Source organism: Vicugna pacos, chromosome 15, assembly GCF_048564905.1.
Source record: "Vicugna pacos chromosome 15, VicPac4, whole genome shotgun sequence".
NCBI lineage: Eukaryota > Metazoa > Chordata > Mammalia > Artiodactyla > Camelidae > Vicugna > Vicugna pacos.
Genome location: NC_133001.1, coordinates 11758437 through 11772138, shown reverse-complemented (window position 1 = coordinate 11772138; position 13702 = coordinate 11758437). Strand labels below are relative to the sequence as shown.

Below are 13702 nucleotides of genomic sequence, written 5' to 3'. Positions count from 1 at the left end.
AACAGTCACCAACCTGTTTATTCAAATCCATTTGGGCAATTGAGAATTTCCATTGAGGGCATTGACAGGATTCTAAAAGGCAGTAAAATGTACATAATATAATCCAGGCTTAAAGGATTTAAGCAGCTGTCAATGCCCCAGCGATGACACTGGACTTTCATCATTAAGCACATGGTCACGTTGTGAGCTGAAAATTAAAGATGAAGAGACCAGGTAAACACCTTGCCTCGATTTTAGATCTTAATAGCCATCTATTCTATTTTGTCAGCCCCGGTTTGAGACCTGATAGAAGAAAAACTCTGTACCCTATATTCTGCAGGCGTAAAGCTGCTGATTCACCTGAGATTCCTATAGTTTGAGGAAGGCAGAGTCAGGTTTCAGGGGATGAGGATAGAGTGATGGAACTCAGACCGGATCTCAGTTTCCTCCTGATAATTGCACATTTGTGTGTGCGCGTGTGCACGTGGGAAGAGTTCACCGATTATTTCTAATAATTAGGCTGATCAGCAGAATGACTTAAGGAGGTTTTATTTATTTTTTTTTGGACGGGGAGGTAATTAGGTTTATTTATTTATTCTTAGAGGAGATACTGGGGATTGAACCCAGGACCTCACGCATGCTAAGCATACGCTCTACCACTTGAGCTATAGTCTCCCCACTAAGGAGCTTTTAAAAAGTTCCCAGATGCCCAAACTAACCCATCCTGCAGCCCAGGAATGTGTGCTTGTGAAGCAGTGGCTCATCCAGCTGACTCTGATTATAAGCCAGGTTTAGAATCACTGTTACAACATCCACTCCTCACGTCCCCCTCACTCTCACCATTTCCTCTGCTGACTCTCTTCCAGTGATTTGGTTTCTTAAAGTTTCTCTTCTCTTGTTTTCTTTCTATTTTGACCTGCATTTGATCTCCACAAGCTGTTTCTTTCTTGGGCTTACAGAGGTGTTCATCTTTCCATGTGAAACTGTTCCCCCAAAAGGGGAAGGGAAAAGACCCCAGTTCTTGTCTTGCCTGAAAGGTAAGTCAGATGGGAGACGGAGCACTGGGTGGTGGAAGATTTTAAAGGGTTTATTTAGAAAAGGAAAAATACACCTCCAAGAACGGGAGGCGAGTTGATTCAAGGGAGGAAAAGCAGTGGTCTTTGTCCCTTCCTCTTAGACCCTCCTTTAGAGGTGGTCTTTTGATTGATTGATGGCTCTTGCCCCTGGATGCCTAGCCATGTTTGTCCTCTTTGCGCATGTCCTTACCCATGATGCATATGGAAAAACCCATGGCAGGGCAGGGGGGGCGCTAAACTGTAAATGCTAATTATATCACAGCGATCACTGGGTCATGTCCCGTTAGGTCCTTCTGCCTCCAGTGCAGCTGTAGCTGTCGGGTTCTAACTGGTTTTTTGCTGGGGCTCATTTACAGGAGGTAAAGCCCCTTTATGCTGGAGGCAGGCGTGACACCATCTTCTGGACTATCTTCCCTCTCCCCGACCTATCTGCCCAGTGCCCCCACTTATCAACCCAACAAAACTATTTTTCTTCCCATTTCTAAAAATTTGCAATAGCCCATTTAGTGGATAACTAGGGAAAGAGATGTTTTTTGGGTCCTGGGGAAACTTTAACTGCAGACTGGTCAAGCACTACTCAGTGATCCAATGACATTCTCACAAATCCTTATCGGAGCTGAGTTTGAGGCCAACATGGAGAGACTACTGTCAATGGCTCCAGCATCTTGCAAGAAAAAAATTTTTTTTTTATTTTCAAGGTAAAATGTGGCAAAGAATTGTTTTCTTATTTAAAGAAGAGAAAGGGCTTAGAGTGGATTGCATGCAACTGTAAAGTACATGTTTTTACAAAACAATAGTTTCGTGAGCTCATTCTAAATGTTGGTTACAAATGAATCAGAAACATGTGGCTCCAACTTTTCTCTAAACACAAAGGAGACTGAAAATTCAGCGAAAAGGAGCTAGAGACAAACAGGAAGTAGACTTTCCAAAGGCTTACACACTGAGCCGTGGTTTAAAACACTTTCCCAAGACTCAAAGCTGTCAGGTTTCATCAACTCTCTTTTTTTAGTTTACTTATCAGAATCTATAGACATCTAAGGAGCATCAGTGTTAAATGAAAGTTTCTAACAAATTCCAACCAGAAGCAGTTTTCAAACCGCAATCTAATTATAGAAAACTTGCTAAGGACAGGATATAAAATAGATGGCGACAAACTCAGAAGCCCAAAGCTGGGCATCCAACCACTTTCAAATAGTTTTTAATAAACAGAGAGTACTTCAAATTGAATGATGGTTGAACAAATCAATTGTTGCTGAAGAATTTTTCCCTAATTAAGTCCTGATGGCTTTACAATGCAGAAAAGAATGTACTATGCTTTTGACAACTCCTTCCATTCCCAGTGAAAAGGGAAGCCAGCCCAGAAAATCACTTAGGAAGGCCGGGACAACAGATGGTACACCAAAACCAGACAATGATCTCAATAAGCGAGGCCTCGGAGACACGGTGAGACATTCCGCAGCTGGATATCGTCAGACTTGGGTACCAGTGATGCACCGGTCTAACCATCAAAACTATGTTCCTCTTGAGCCACAGGCCGGTATGTAGGACCGGTCAAGGCCTGATCACAAGCTGGGCACTTGTAGAAAGTATATGGAGCCCGGGAGGAAGCAAACCTCTCTAGGTTTGCTAGAATACAACTGTGACCCTAAACAAGTCAAAAATCCCACTGTCTCAATTCCTTGTGGAGGGAGGGCAACTCCATTTATTCCACCTATCTCACACAAGGAGCCACAGTGAGAAAGGAAATTGCTTTTAAAATATAAACGAGCTGTAGTCATATCAGCTGGTATTTTGTATTAAAAAAAAAAGGCACATTTTAGACCTTGTATTTTTAACTCACTGTGCTAGCTGAAAGATGGCTACAAATTTTTTGACCCTCCTCCCATTAAGAGTGATCTATGGCCTCTCCTTTTGAAAGTGGGCAGGCTCGGTGACTGCCGGGCCAGTAGAATGTGATGGGAGTGATGCTGCTGGTGTCTAGATCCCGGGCTTGAAGGGTGGCTTCCACTTTCTTTCACTTGAAATATTCTTAGAATCCAGGCTCCGAGCAGTGAAAAAACTCAAGCCACCGTATTGCAAGACCCAGATGGAGAGAAAAATGGCCTGCGGTCAACAGGCTTGGTTGAGCTCCTAGCTAATTGCAAGCATGTAAGTGAGTCATCTTGGAAGAAGATCCTCCAGCTTCCAGCTGAGATGCCACAACCGATGCTAGTGAGCTCTGCCCAAGCTGCAGATTTATGAGCAAAATAAATTCCGTTGTTGTTCTAAGCCGCTTAATTTTGGCGTGATTAGTTATGCAAAACTGGATAGCCAGAATAACCACTATCTTGCATAATAACAATTATATAATAATATTGTTCTATTATGTATAACAAAAATGTAATTATTATATCATAATTATTATTAACAGGAACAATTATTTTTCCTTATTAAACACTATGTTCCAGCCACTGTTTTAGGTGTTTCTCCTGCACACTGTTATCAATTTGTAATTACATATTTATTTGTTTGCTTCTCTGTCCATTGTCTTTATCCAGTAGACTGTCAGCTCCAAGAGGGAAGGGACCATGCTGTATTCACCACAGCATAGGAAGTGCCCAGCACAGTGTCTGGCATATAAATAGACATGTTTGATAGATGACCCTGCTATTGTATCACTTTTTCTTTATAAACTTTCATAAGATTTTTTTCATGAGAAGAAAATCAATACAAATCTTGAAAAGTTCAGGACCAGAAAAAGGAGCTAGAGATTAAGAAAAGGACTGAGGGCTCCCATCCAACAACTCAGATGAGCGCAGTGACATTTACAAAGTCTTTGGAAAGCAGAGTTATTAAGGCTGCTGGTTGACTTGGCCTCAGTCATTTGTTACCTGGTTTTTAGTGACTGATTAAAACAGTCAAACGACTTAGGCACATGGGCAGAACCAAAGAGGGAGGGAAACATCAGGGAAAGCTGGACAGCTTTCACAAAGCGAGAAAACAGAAAGAAACATTGTGGTAGCTTTTGCTTCTAGGCACCAAATTTGGCTGCACTTGAAGTAGATCACACCAATCAAGTGATCTTGTCTGGTCCTTCACTCCCATCCAGGAACTGAGCCAAGGGGAGAGAATGATCTGTACGAGATTCAAGAGAAGGATGAGTTTCTCAGGCAGGAGCTTGGCGCTCATGATCACATCTGTTATTTCAGATAATTGATCAGGACGCCTGGAGGCAGCAGCGTGTTCTCAAAGGCGTTGTCACCAACTGTGATTTAAATATCCTGGAAGAGGCCACGGCTTCACGTCTGTGATATTGAGGGGGTCACAGTCAGACTGGCAGGCAGTTGAGTGGGGTGAGAATGAATGACAGCCAACATAGTGAAAAGGACCTGAAGACACTGAAGCCTGGGCTAGCAGTTGCTAAGGGGGAAGCTGCTGTGAAAATAAATATGTTAAAATGTATAAGAAGAAGAAGAAATTGGGGGTATAAAGCAAACAACTGGGCCTGCAAATGGTGGACGTTCAGGACGTACTGACAGTGGTCACTGTGCTTGGAACGCCATGTGTCCTTAGGCTTTGGGAAGGCAGACTCTTAGGAGAACAGAGGGAAAGGAGCATGGAGGCTATTTCTGGAGGAAAGTACGTTACCTCCCAGAGCTGCCATCCTCTAGCTCAAGTCGTGGAATGACGTGGCCAGGAACCGCTCGGCCGCAAGTCCGTCTGGCACACATCATATGCCAAGTGTGCGGTGACACGCAGGCATCCCACCCAATCACACCCTTCCCAAAGGCCCTGGAGGGCACCGCTTGGAGCACGGCTGCCCTGGATGTTTGGCCAAAAGAAACACTCTGATGTTAACACTGTTGGGCAACATGAATGAGGAAAGCAAAATAGGCGAAGGCAGCCTGCGGTGGAGGAGAACGGTTAAGGCTCAAGAAAAATCAACACTCTGTCCGTCAGGCAGGGCAAGGCAATAAATGCTCCACTGGGGACTGGGTTACAACAGAAATAATATAGTGACTAGTTAAGGTTGGAGGCATATTTCCCTAGGTGACCTCCAGATCAATGTTAAAAGAGACAGCTCAAGAGAGGCTGTGTGTACCATGTATGTCAATTTCCGTTTCTTTGATAAACCCACATTGTGCAGCTGGTAGAGCATAAATCTCGGGTTTACATTGGGCTATTATTTAATTAGGCCAACCCGTAATGACTCGTGGTGTTTTGTCATTTTAATGATTCTTTATTTTTCTCACATCTAATTGGTAAATCACTGCTTATCAGAGTTTATGGTCTCTTTCTTTATTGTACCATCTTCGAGCCGCTGTCCAAGGTAATGTGGACTTCAGGCTATTGACTTTCCTCATTCCTCAGCAGAGGCTGTCATGGAAAATTAAGTTTTTGACAAATCAACAGCCTATGTGCAATGCTTCTTCCTGGTGTAACTTTGAGGAATTTAGGAACTGTCTCTAGTTTTGGCCTGGAGTCACACTGCAGATTGAGACCCTGTCATTTACGTCAAGCTCGAAAGTATACATCTAGATAACGCTGCAGTATTTCTTGGACTTTGATGGTATCTCTGAGCATGATGAAAAGGTTTTTCACCACTAGATTTGAAATGTTTGGCTTTTTTCTTTTTAATCACAGCCTTCTTTTGTTTAAAACAAGTTCAGACAGTCGGAAAGACTGAAGAGAGTTCAGATTTATTCACATGTTTTCCCGGAAGAGTCTCTTTTTTAAGAAGCAATTATTAAGCCATCCACATTAGCCCTATGCAAACGAGAAGATCAGTTAATCTCGTTCTGAGTAAGAATGAAATATTTTGTATTCCTTAAGGAATTTGCTTGCTTGCTTACTTCTTGTTTTTCAAGGGAGGGAGTTACTCTCATAATGTGAAAAATGCTTGGTGGTGAGGACCAAGGCTAGTGATTCGTATATCCTGATGATCTTTCTTCAGCAGGGAAAAAGAAAAATAATTTGGAGGATTTTTGGAGTCACAGAGACCTAGCTTCTAATTTCTTTTCTACCATTTGCCAGCTATGAGACCTTGGCTAATTTACATAAACTCCTCATCTATAAAGAAGAGCTATAGGGCTGACCTTCCTCAGTGGTCACAAGGCAGCCACCTGTTTCTCCAGAGACTAGAGCTAGTGTGGAAAAAAAGTCCCCTGTAAGAATGCAACTGGAACCCAATAAGGTTTATTCAACAACAATTGAAAACATAAATTACATCCCCAATATCACACTGCTTTGCACTTTATTTTATAGAGTACTTTGAGGCTAAGTCTACACCCCAGAATGTTTGGATTTATTCAGATAAAACAAGATCAAATGATAATAATTTAATGACAATAATAATAATTGGCATTGTTCTGATGGAGGAGAGTAGGAAGAAAGTACCCTTTTGACTAAATGACCTCACGTCATCGGCTGGTTGCCTTTCTCACTATTCAGTTGATCTTTGAGGCACCATTAGACTTAACGACCAATGTCTTTATCAAGGAAAATAATCAACATGTATATTAATTAGACTTTGCTTACACTTTTACTGCGAGTCTAATGATTTGTTGATTTTAAGTTAGATGTCTGTCTTCATTAAAATCATTAATACTCCAAGTGAGTTTGTGCTTGAAATTCCATAAGTACTTAGGAATTGCACACATTTTGCTTTTTACTGTGGACCCTCAGGCTATGAACATTTTACTATTGCAGACATCTAAAACCACAAACAGGGCTCTTTAGGCCTTTGTTAATAAATGCCTCGCCTTCACAATTGAAAATGGGAATGAAACAAACACAGGAGTGTTAAGGACAGAATCACCAACACAGCTTTATGGATACTGACTTCCCCTGGTTGTGGGTGTATGTGCACGTCTTCTGCAGCTAGCCACAAATTAGCACAGCCAGTATCTAAGGTGTGACTGCCATTGACATTCACTGTCCAGTGTTCACCAAAATACCAGAAGATGTAGGACCCATCCTTTCCCAGTCCTTATTGTCGAGTGAGTACAACTATATTGTTTGTATAACAGCAACACTTATCTTGACCCTGTGAGTTCCAGGCAGGGTTTTCCTTCTACGTGATTTTCTAGGGGTCCTGGTGGTATTGTAGTGGTGATAACCACAATTTTGTTCTAATACCCACTGCTCTAGTGATCTCTGACTCTGCGGGCGACTGACGGACCCAGGGCTACAGTATGGGAAGATCATCCTTTAGACCTCTGACTTCTAAGCAGCTTCTTCAACTATATCCAACAAGAAAGCTCTTTTAGCTCCTGCGATCTGCTTTTTGACAAATTTCTCACAGCAGAATCCAGCAGGATGTTATGGGGAAGAGAAATGAGAGGGAATGGCAGAATGACAGGAGGTGGTGTGGTACAGAAAGATTTTACAGATACGACAGGGTTTGTGATTGGCTGAAATTTTTAAAATATTGAAGAAGCTGATAAAATGCAAGTATAGTTATACTCATACAAGAACCCTTACATGAATGTTCATAGGGAACATGCATGGGAAACACTCCAGAGGTCCTTCGATGAGTGAATGATTAAACAAACTGTGGTATATTCATGCCGTGGAGCACCACTCAGCACTGCTGATGTAGGCAACAACTCCGGGGAACCTCCAGGGAATCATGCTGAGTGAAAAACCCTGCTAGCAACCCCAAAAGATCCCAGACTGTGTGATTCCAATGATATCTTTGAAAGACAAAAAACTCAGAAGTAGAGAACACATTAGTGGTCATCAAGGGTTCAAAGAAGGGGCAGGAGGGAGATAGATGGAGTTATAAAAGGGAAACCCAAAAATCCTTGTGGTGATGGACGGTTCAGTATCTCGACCGTGATGGTGGATACTCAAACTTACACACGTGATACAATTGTATAGAACTAAATACACACACACCGACACACACAAAAGAGTACAAGTGAAACTGGGGAAGTCTGAATGAGGTCTGTGCATCGTGTCTGTGTCAGCGTCAGTGTCCTGCTCGTGAAATTGTGCCATCATTTTGCAAAATGTTATCACTGGAGAAATTAGATAAATGGTACAAAAGATCTCTCTGTGTTATGTCTTGCAAATGCGCATGAGTGTATAATTACCACAGTTTTTAAAAGTCGTATCATTTCTGGGTACAGCAGAAACCAAGTAATGAAAATTTAGATCAGGTCCAGAATCAAATCTTTATAAAGCTGGTTCTATAACTATTTTTTAACCTGCTAAGCTACTTTGCCTCAATTTACAAATCAAAAATCTATGAACAGAAAGTAGAATAATGTGGCCAGAAAAAGTTTAACAAGACATTCAGACTTGCGGAGAAATTGATTTCATTTCATCAACCTACACTGATGCCGACTTGGAGAGACAGCCGCCATTTCACTGAAAGGGTCAGAGGTTGAGATGGTGTCTTGGACAAAGACTGGTGTACCCGAGCCCTCAAATTAAAACCCCCTCCCTGCAGTGTTCAACCAGTTTAAGGTTCTTAACGATATACATCAGATTCATCTCAAGATGTGAAAAAGACAGATTTCTAGACCCACACCTGGAAATTCACATTCAGTAGGGTTGCATAGGGTTCTGGACTTTTCACCTCTAATAAGCAACACAGGTGGTTCTAATCTACCTGACATCAGAAATGAGAGTCAACTGGAATGCTTATCAAAACTGCAAATTCTTTTGAGAACCCGCTGCCTCGGTTGCACCAGTCCATTTTAACTTTATTCTGATGACTCAATGGAATTTATAGAAAAAGGCTTGGGTACTCAAAGGTCTGGGTCATGTTCCTATATGGCTGGGGGTGGAAAAAGGAGGAAGCTGTCAAAGAAAAAAACCTTCCCGGCCCTCCTCTTCCAATCACAACTCATCAGAGAGCGTTTTGCACAGGGAGATCAAAGGCCCTCGCCGAGGAGAAGTTGAAAGACTTTGCTGTTGTAATTCTGGGGCAGAGGTACTTGGATATAAATGATTCCTAACTGTGGGTTTGGGGGACCCTGCTACGTGGAAATGTAAACACAGATGTCAGGCCTTTCATCCCTGCTATGTAAACATCCCAGCTGCCAGGGGAAGGAGGAAAAACCCTTCGGAATTAGCTGCATTTTTTTGCCATCTAGAGCATAAAAATTGGCTTCACGCTTGAATTTCCACCAGCAACGCGAAGCGCTGTTCACCAGAATGGGGCTGAACGATGCGGGAAGCGTCCACTTGCTGGCGGCATCTTTTCTCCGGGAAACACTCCGTTCTCCTGCATCTCCAACGTGTGAGCGGGCATCTCAGAAGCGATCCCATCACAAAACAGCTGGACTCGTGGAAAAAGATCCTTAAAAAATATATGGCCATTGTGTTCCCAGAACTGTGTAAATCCAGAGTCTAACGAAGATTGATACTCCTGACTGACCCAGATTTCGGAAAAATGGAAGAGGCAAACTTGCGTGAGTTTCTGTAAGCAGAACAGAATGGTTTCCCGTAAAAGAGGATATGGTTAGCCCAATGCTTGAGTATCTGAAGGGCCATAACTGGTTTAGTCACACCCGAACCAAAACAGGCCTCTTCTCAAATTATTAAATCTTTTTTTTTTTTTTGAAAAAAAGGGAAACCATGAAAGGAACCATTTCTGGGAAAAAAAATTAAATGTGCAAAAAAGTATAATGGGAAGTGTATTTCTAAACAAAAGTCTTCAATCCATGGAGAAATGTGTCTTCAATTACATCTCGAGTTAACGTGCCAACTTGCATCTGCGTGTCTCGTGTTTTCTACGGAGCCTCGGTTCTGAAAGACCTAAAAAGTTATAGCGAAAGCCTTAAAAAGAGAATCTTATTGGAAAGGGAATTTCTCTTTTTTTTTCTGGAAGCTTTAATGATGGTCAAACAGATCTTCTGACAATGGACAGTAAGCTGGTTGTTACATCACTAACAATACATAACTGTTCATGGGGATAAAAATAAGTCTGAAATTGCCAAGCAGCCCACACGTGTGAACTTCCTGGGCAGAAGCCATTGTGGTTTAGGATACATTAGCCCTAACAAATGGTGCATCGGAGTATTGTAAAAGGATTATCACAGTGAGCTGTTTAAATGGTCCTCCTGCTTGGAACGGGCCAGCCAAACTGGCTTACATGCAGGAAGAACCAATCAATTTAAGACAAATGCTTCATAGGTATTAATTAGAAATTCTGTCCTGCTGGTGCTTAAGCCTATAAGATACGATTTTCTGTAGTGAGGTTATGGATGACAGCTAAAGATCTGTGTGGACGCTGTCTTCTCCTTACAAATAGGTTAATTTAGAAAGGTGGCTCATAAATCAATTTTTTTCTAGATTCAGAAGATCACAGGTAATCTGCATGTACACCTTTCTGCCTTTACAAGAGTGTTCTAGATGTTGGTTACATTCCATCTGTCTCTTCTTGCTTATTTCACCAACTCTTGTATATACGTACGGATGGGTGTGTGAATATATTTGTGTGTATATACGTGTGTATTATGTGTATGTGTGGTATCTATTTATATGTATTTATGTGTTCAAAATAGTGCTTCAAATACAGCACACGCCCCAGAACATGTCGACAATTCAGACTTTCTATGGCTGAGCCTGGGAGCCAGTACCTCCTGTGTGTGCAAGCAGAGTTGACATCTCTTTATTACGGAGGATGAAGTTCGTTAAATTAAGTAAGTCATATAGCTTATGTAATTTGTAATTCATGTAATTTGGCAACAATATGCGTTGTGATTTGTCTCAGTGTAATTCTCTCAACCATTCTGTGCTGCATTCAGTCAAACTGGTTTGTTTGTTTTAAATGCCTTCAAAGCACCATTATTTTTCCTCTTCAGTCATTAAATTTGTATTGATCATGTATTATGTGTTAGGCACAGTTCTAAGTTCAAGGGGACACAGCAGTGAATCAAGCAGACAAAACCCCCTGCCTTCTGGGAGCTTACGTTCTAGCTGGGGAGGCAGAAGAAACAAATGTCTTTATTACACAGCATGTCAAATAAGGGTAACTATTCTGCTATGCAAGCCGAGAAGACGGGGGAGCTGGAGGAGTGGATAGGAAAGGCCAAACTTGGCAGGAGCATTTGAGCAAAAATCTGAAGGGGATGAAGAAGAGAGCCAAGTGGATGTCAGTGGAAAGAACATTCCAGGCAGTCGGGGCAGCCAGTTGCAAAAACCCTGGGAGAGCAGCATGCTTGACTTGTTCACGAGCAAGGAGGTCCAGGCGATGGAGGGAGAGGGTGGTGGAGAGGTGGTCAGGAGGCCCAGGGCTGTGCAGATCATGCAAGGCTCTGAAAAGATTTAGCTTTTACTCGGGGTGATGTGGAATGCCGTGAAAGGAGGGGATGGGAAGGTGGGGGTGAGGAATACAGGGAAAGATGGCATTGACCACAGTGGGAGAAGTCGTATGAGCTAGTCAGATTCTGCATCTATTTTGAAAGCAGAGCCAAAAGGGAGCAAGAAAAAGAAATCAAGAGTGAATCCCAGGTGTTTATTTTTGTCGGAGCAACTGGATCGGTGAAAAGTGTTTTCTGTGAGGAGGGGCAGACAGGGATTGGGGGGGGTATCAGGCGTTCAGGTTTGACAGGCTAAGATTGAGATGCCTATTTTAGACACCCAAATGGAGATGGCAAAAAGGGATTCAGGCATGCTAGAGTAGTTCGGGAGGGACACGGAAATCAGAGGGTGAGAAGATAGAGAAGACGTTTGAAGGGTGAGCCTTGGTTCATGGAACTCATGACCCTGGACCTTAGCAAATGATAGTCACTGAGCTTCGCGTGCTCTTAGCCCACCCCCACCCCTGTCGCACAAAACCACGTTCTTTTTCTTGTTTGTTAACGTCACAATGATTTTTATGTTTAAAACTTTCTATGTATTCATATATATTTGTGTGAATATTCACACTGATATTCTGTATCAGCATGGTGTTCTGTGTTAAAGCTACTAATCGTCTCAATGTAAGTTTTAAATAAATCATTTCTTTGGAGCAGGGAAAAAAAAATACTTTCATTGGCATACAGTATTTGAATCTACTGTCATTTATTCACCCATGTCCCCCCAGGTTTTGACTCTTACAAGCATTTCTATGATAACCATTTTCCCATGAGTCTCCCGGTGTACGCACATAAGACTTCAGAAACTATACCGAGGAGTGGATTTCCTGATTCAGAGAATATAGATCTACTCAAATGGGTTGAAATTAGATTTTCACACTAAGATTCTTCAGAGTAAATTACCAGCCACTGCGGAACAGCATTCTTAAGTGGTGGTACCACCTTCCCTCCGCGTGAAGTGTTCTATTAGTATTTCCTTAGCAAGTGTCCTTTGATGATAAGCTCTTAGTATTCATTGTCTAAAAATTTTTTTACATTGAACTTATTCTTGAAAGATATTTCTGTAGGCACACAATTGTGAGCTGAGATTGTCTGTCTGAATATCTGTTCAAGATATCAATTTACTTTCTTGTCATTTAATTGTTCCTGCTGAGAAGTCAGTTCTCAGTGGAAATATTATTTCGTTGAAGGTAATTTGGCATTTTTCTCACTTTTAAGATCTCCTTGTCTTTAGCGTTGTGCAGTTTCTCTATAACACACAGCGTGGGTGTTAAAATAGCCTGTAAAACATTTTTAGTTGTTTTCAGTGAGTGAGTCAGTCAGAATATTTCATCTCTCCTGCGGGAAAAGGAGGTTCACCTCGCCTGGTCTGGCGCTCTTGACTCATGTGCAATTTCCTCTCATAAGCTTCCCTGACTGACTTCCCCTTCCTGAGTGTCCCTGCAGCATTCAGCACATACCCATGATCTTAGTGTCTACCATGTGGCATTGTAGTTTCTAGTTTGCCCATATTCTTGGTAAACTGTAAGTTTTGAGAGAGTAGGAATCATGACTGTCTTGTTACCCATTTCATCTCTAGTGACAATCAGAGTGGTCTCGGTTAGACAGGAAGCGCTGAGTAGTCATTGAATAAATGAATGCATTCGTGAATTCACCTCTTCTTCCACTTGCCTTGTCTTCTTTGAATGGCTCCCGGACATTCATGGGATCTTACTGTTACAATTTACTGGTAGTTTTAAGATGGTTTGGCCTTTAGGTAGTAATGTGGCCATACTAGGAAATACAATGAACTTGGTAAGTTTCAAGTATGCACTTTTGAAACCAACAGCATCCCCTGAAACGCATTATAATTGTTGGTTAAATAATTTTCAGATGATTTTTGAAATATTTATGAGTATTGAGACACTTGGTTAACGACTTAAATAATATGTTGAAATACTTAGAGGAGTCTGGAGAAAAGTAAAGCGCTCTTGAGCTGCCCTAAATGCCCGAGTTTCGGTTTTATTGTGCAGTGGAGCGTCCAGGAGCCATATCCCCAAGTGGAAGCGGTAGTTACCCCTCTCCGTGGTCAAAAATCTCTTTGGAAACACGTGGTCGTCCTCCTCAGCTGCTGCCGATCAGGCTTGTTGGCATTTTCTGTCTCTTCTGTGACTTGGTCCTGTTCACTTTCACCGTGACTCCCCCGGCTTCCTCCCAAGTCCTTGGAGTACAGGAGGGGCTTAGTGAAGTCCCCACCCAGCCGTTTCATCCATCCTGTGGTGAATGCTGCTTTCAGAGGATTAAAGACCAGAATGTCCTGATTAAACACTTAATTAGACATAATAAAAAATATTGCCAGTTTTAAATAATTGATTC

At 42.0% G+C, this 13702-nt stretch overlaps 1 long non-coding RNA gene across 1 annotated transcript; it reads left to right on the top strand.

Moving 5' to 3' along the window:
* The first annotated feature begins 892 nt into the window (after nt 1–892).
* LOC140685857 (uncharacterized) lies at nt 893–3323 on the top strand. Its single transcript, XR_012059290.1, has 3 exons — nt 893–1016; nt 2396–2498; nt 3089–3323. It is a non-coding gene; the product is annotated as an uncharacterized lncRNA (long non-coding RNA).
* The last annotated feature ends 10379 nt before the right edge of the window (nt 3324–13702 follow it).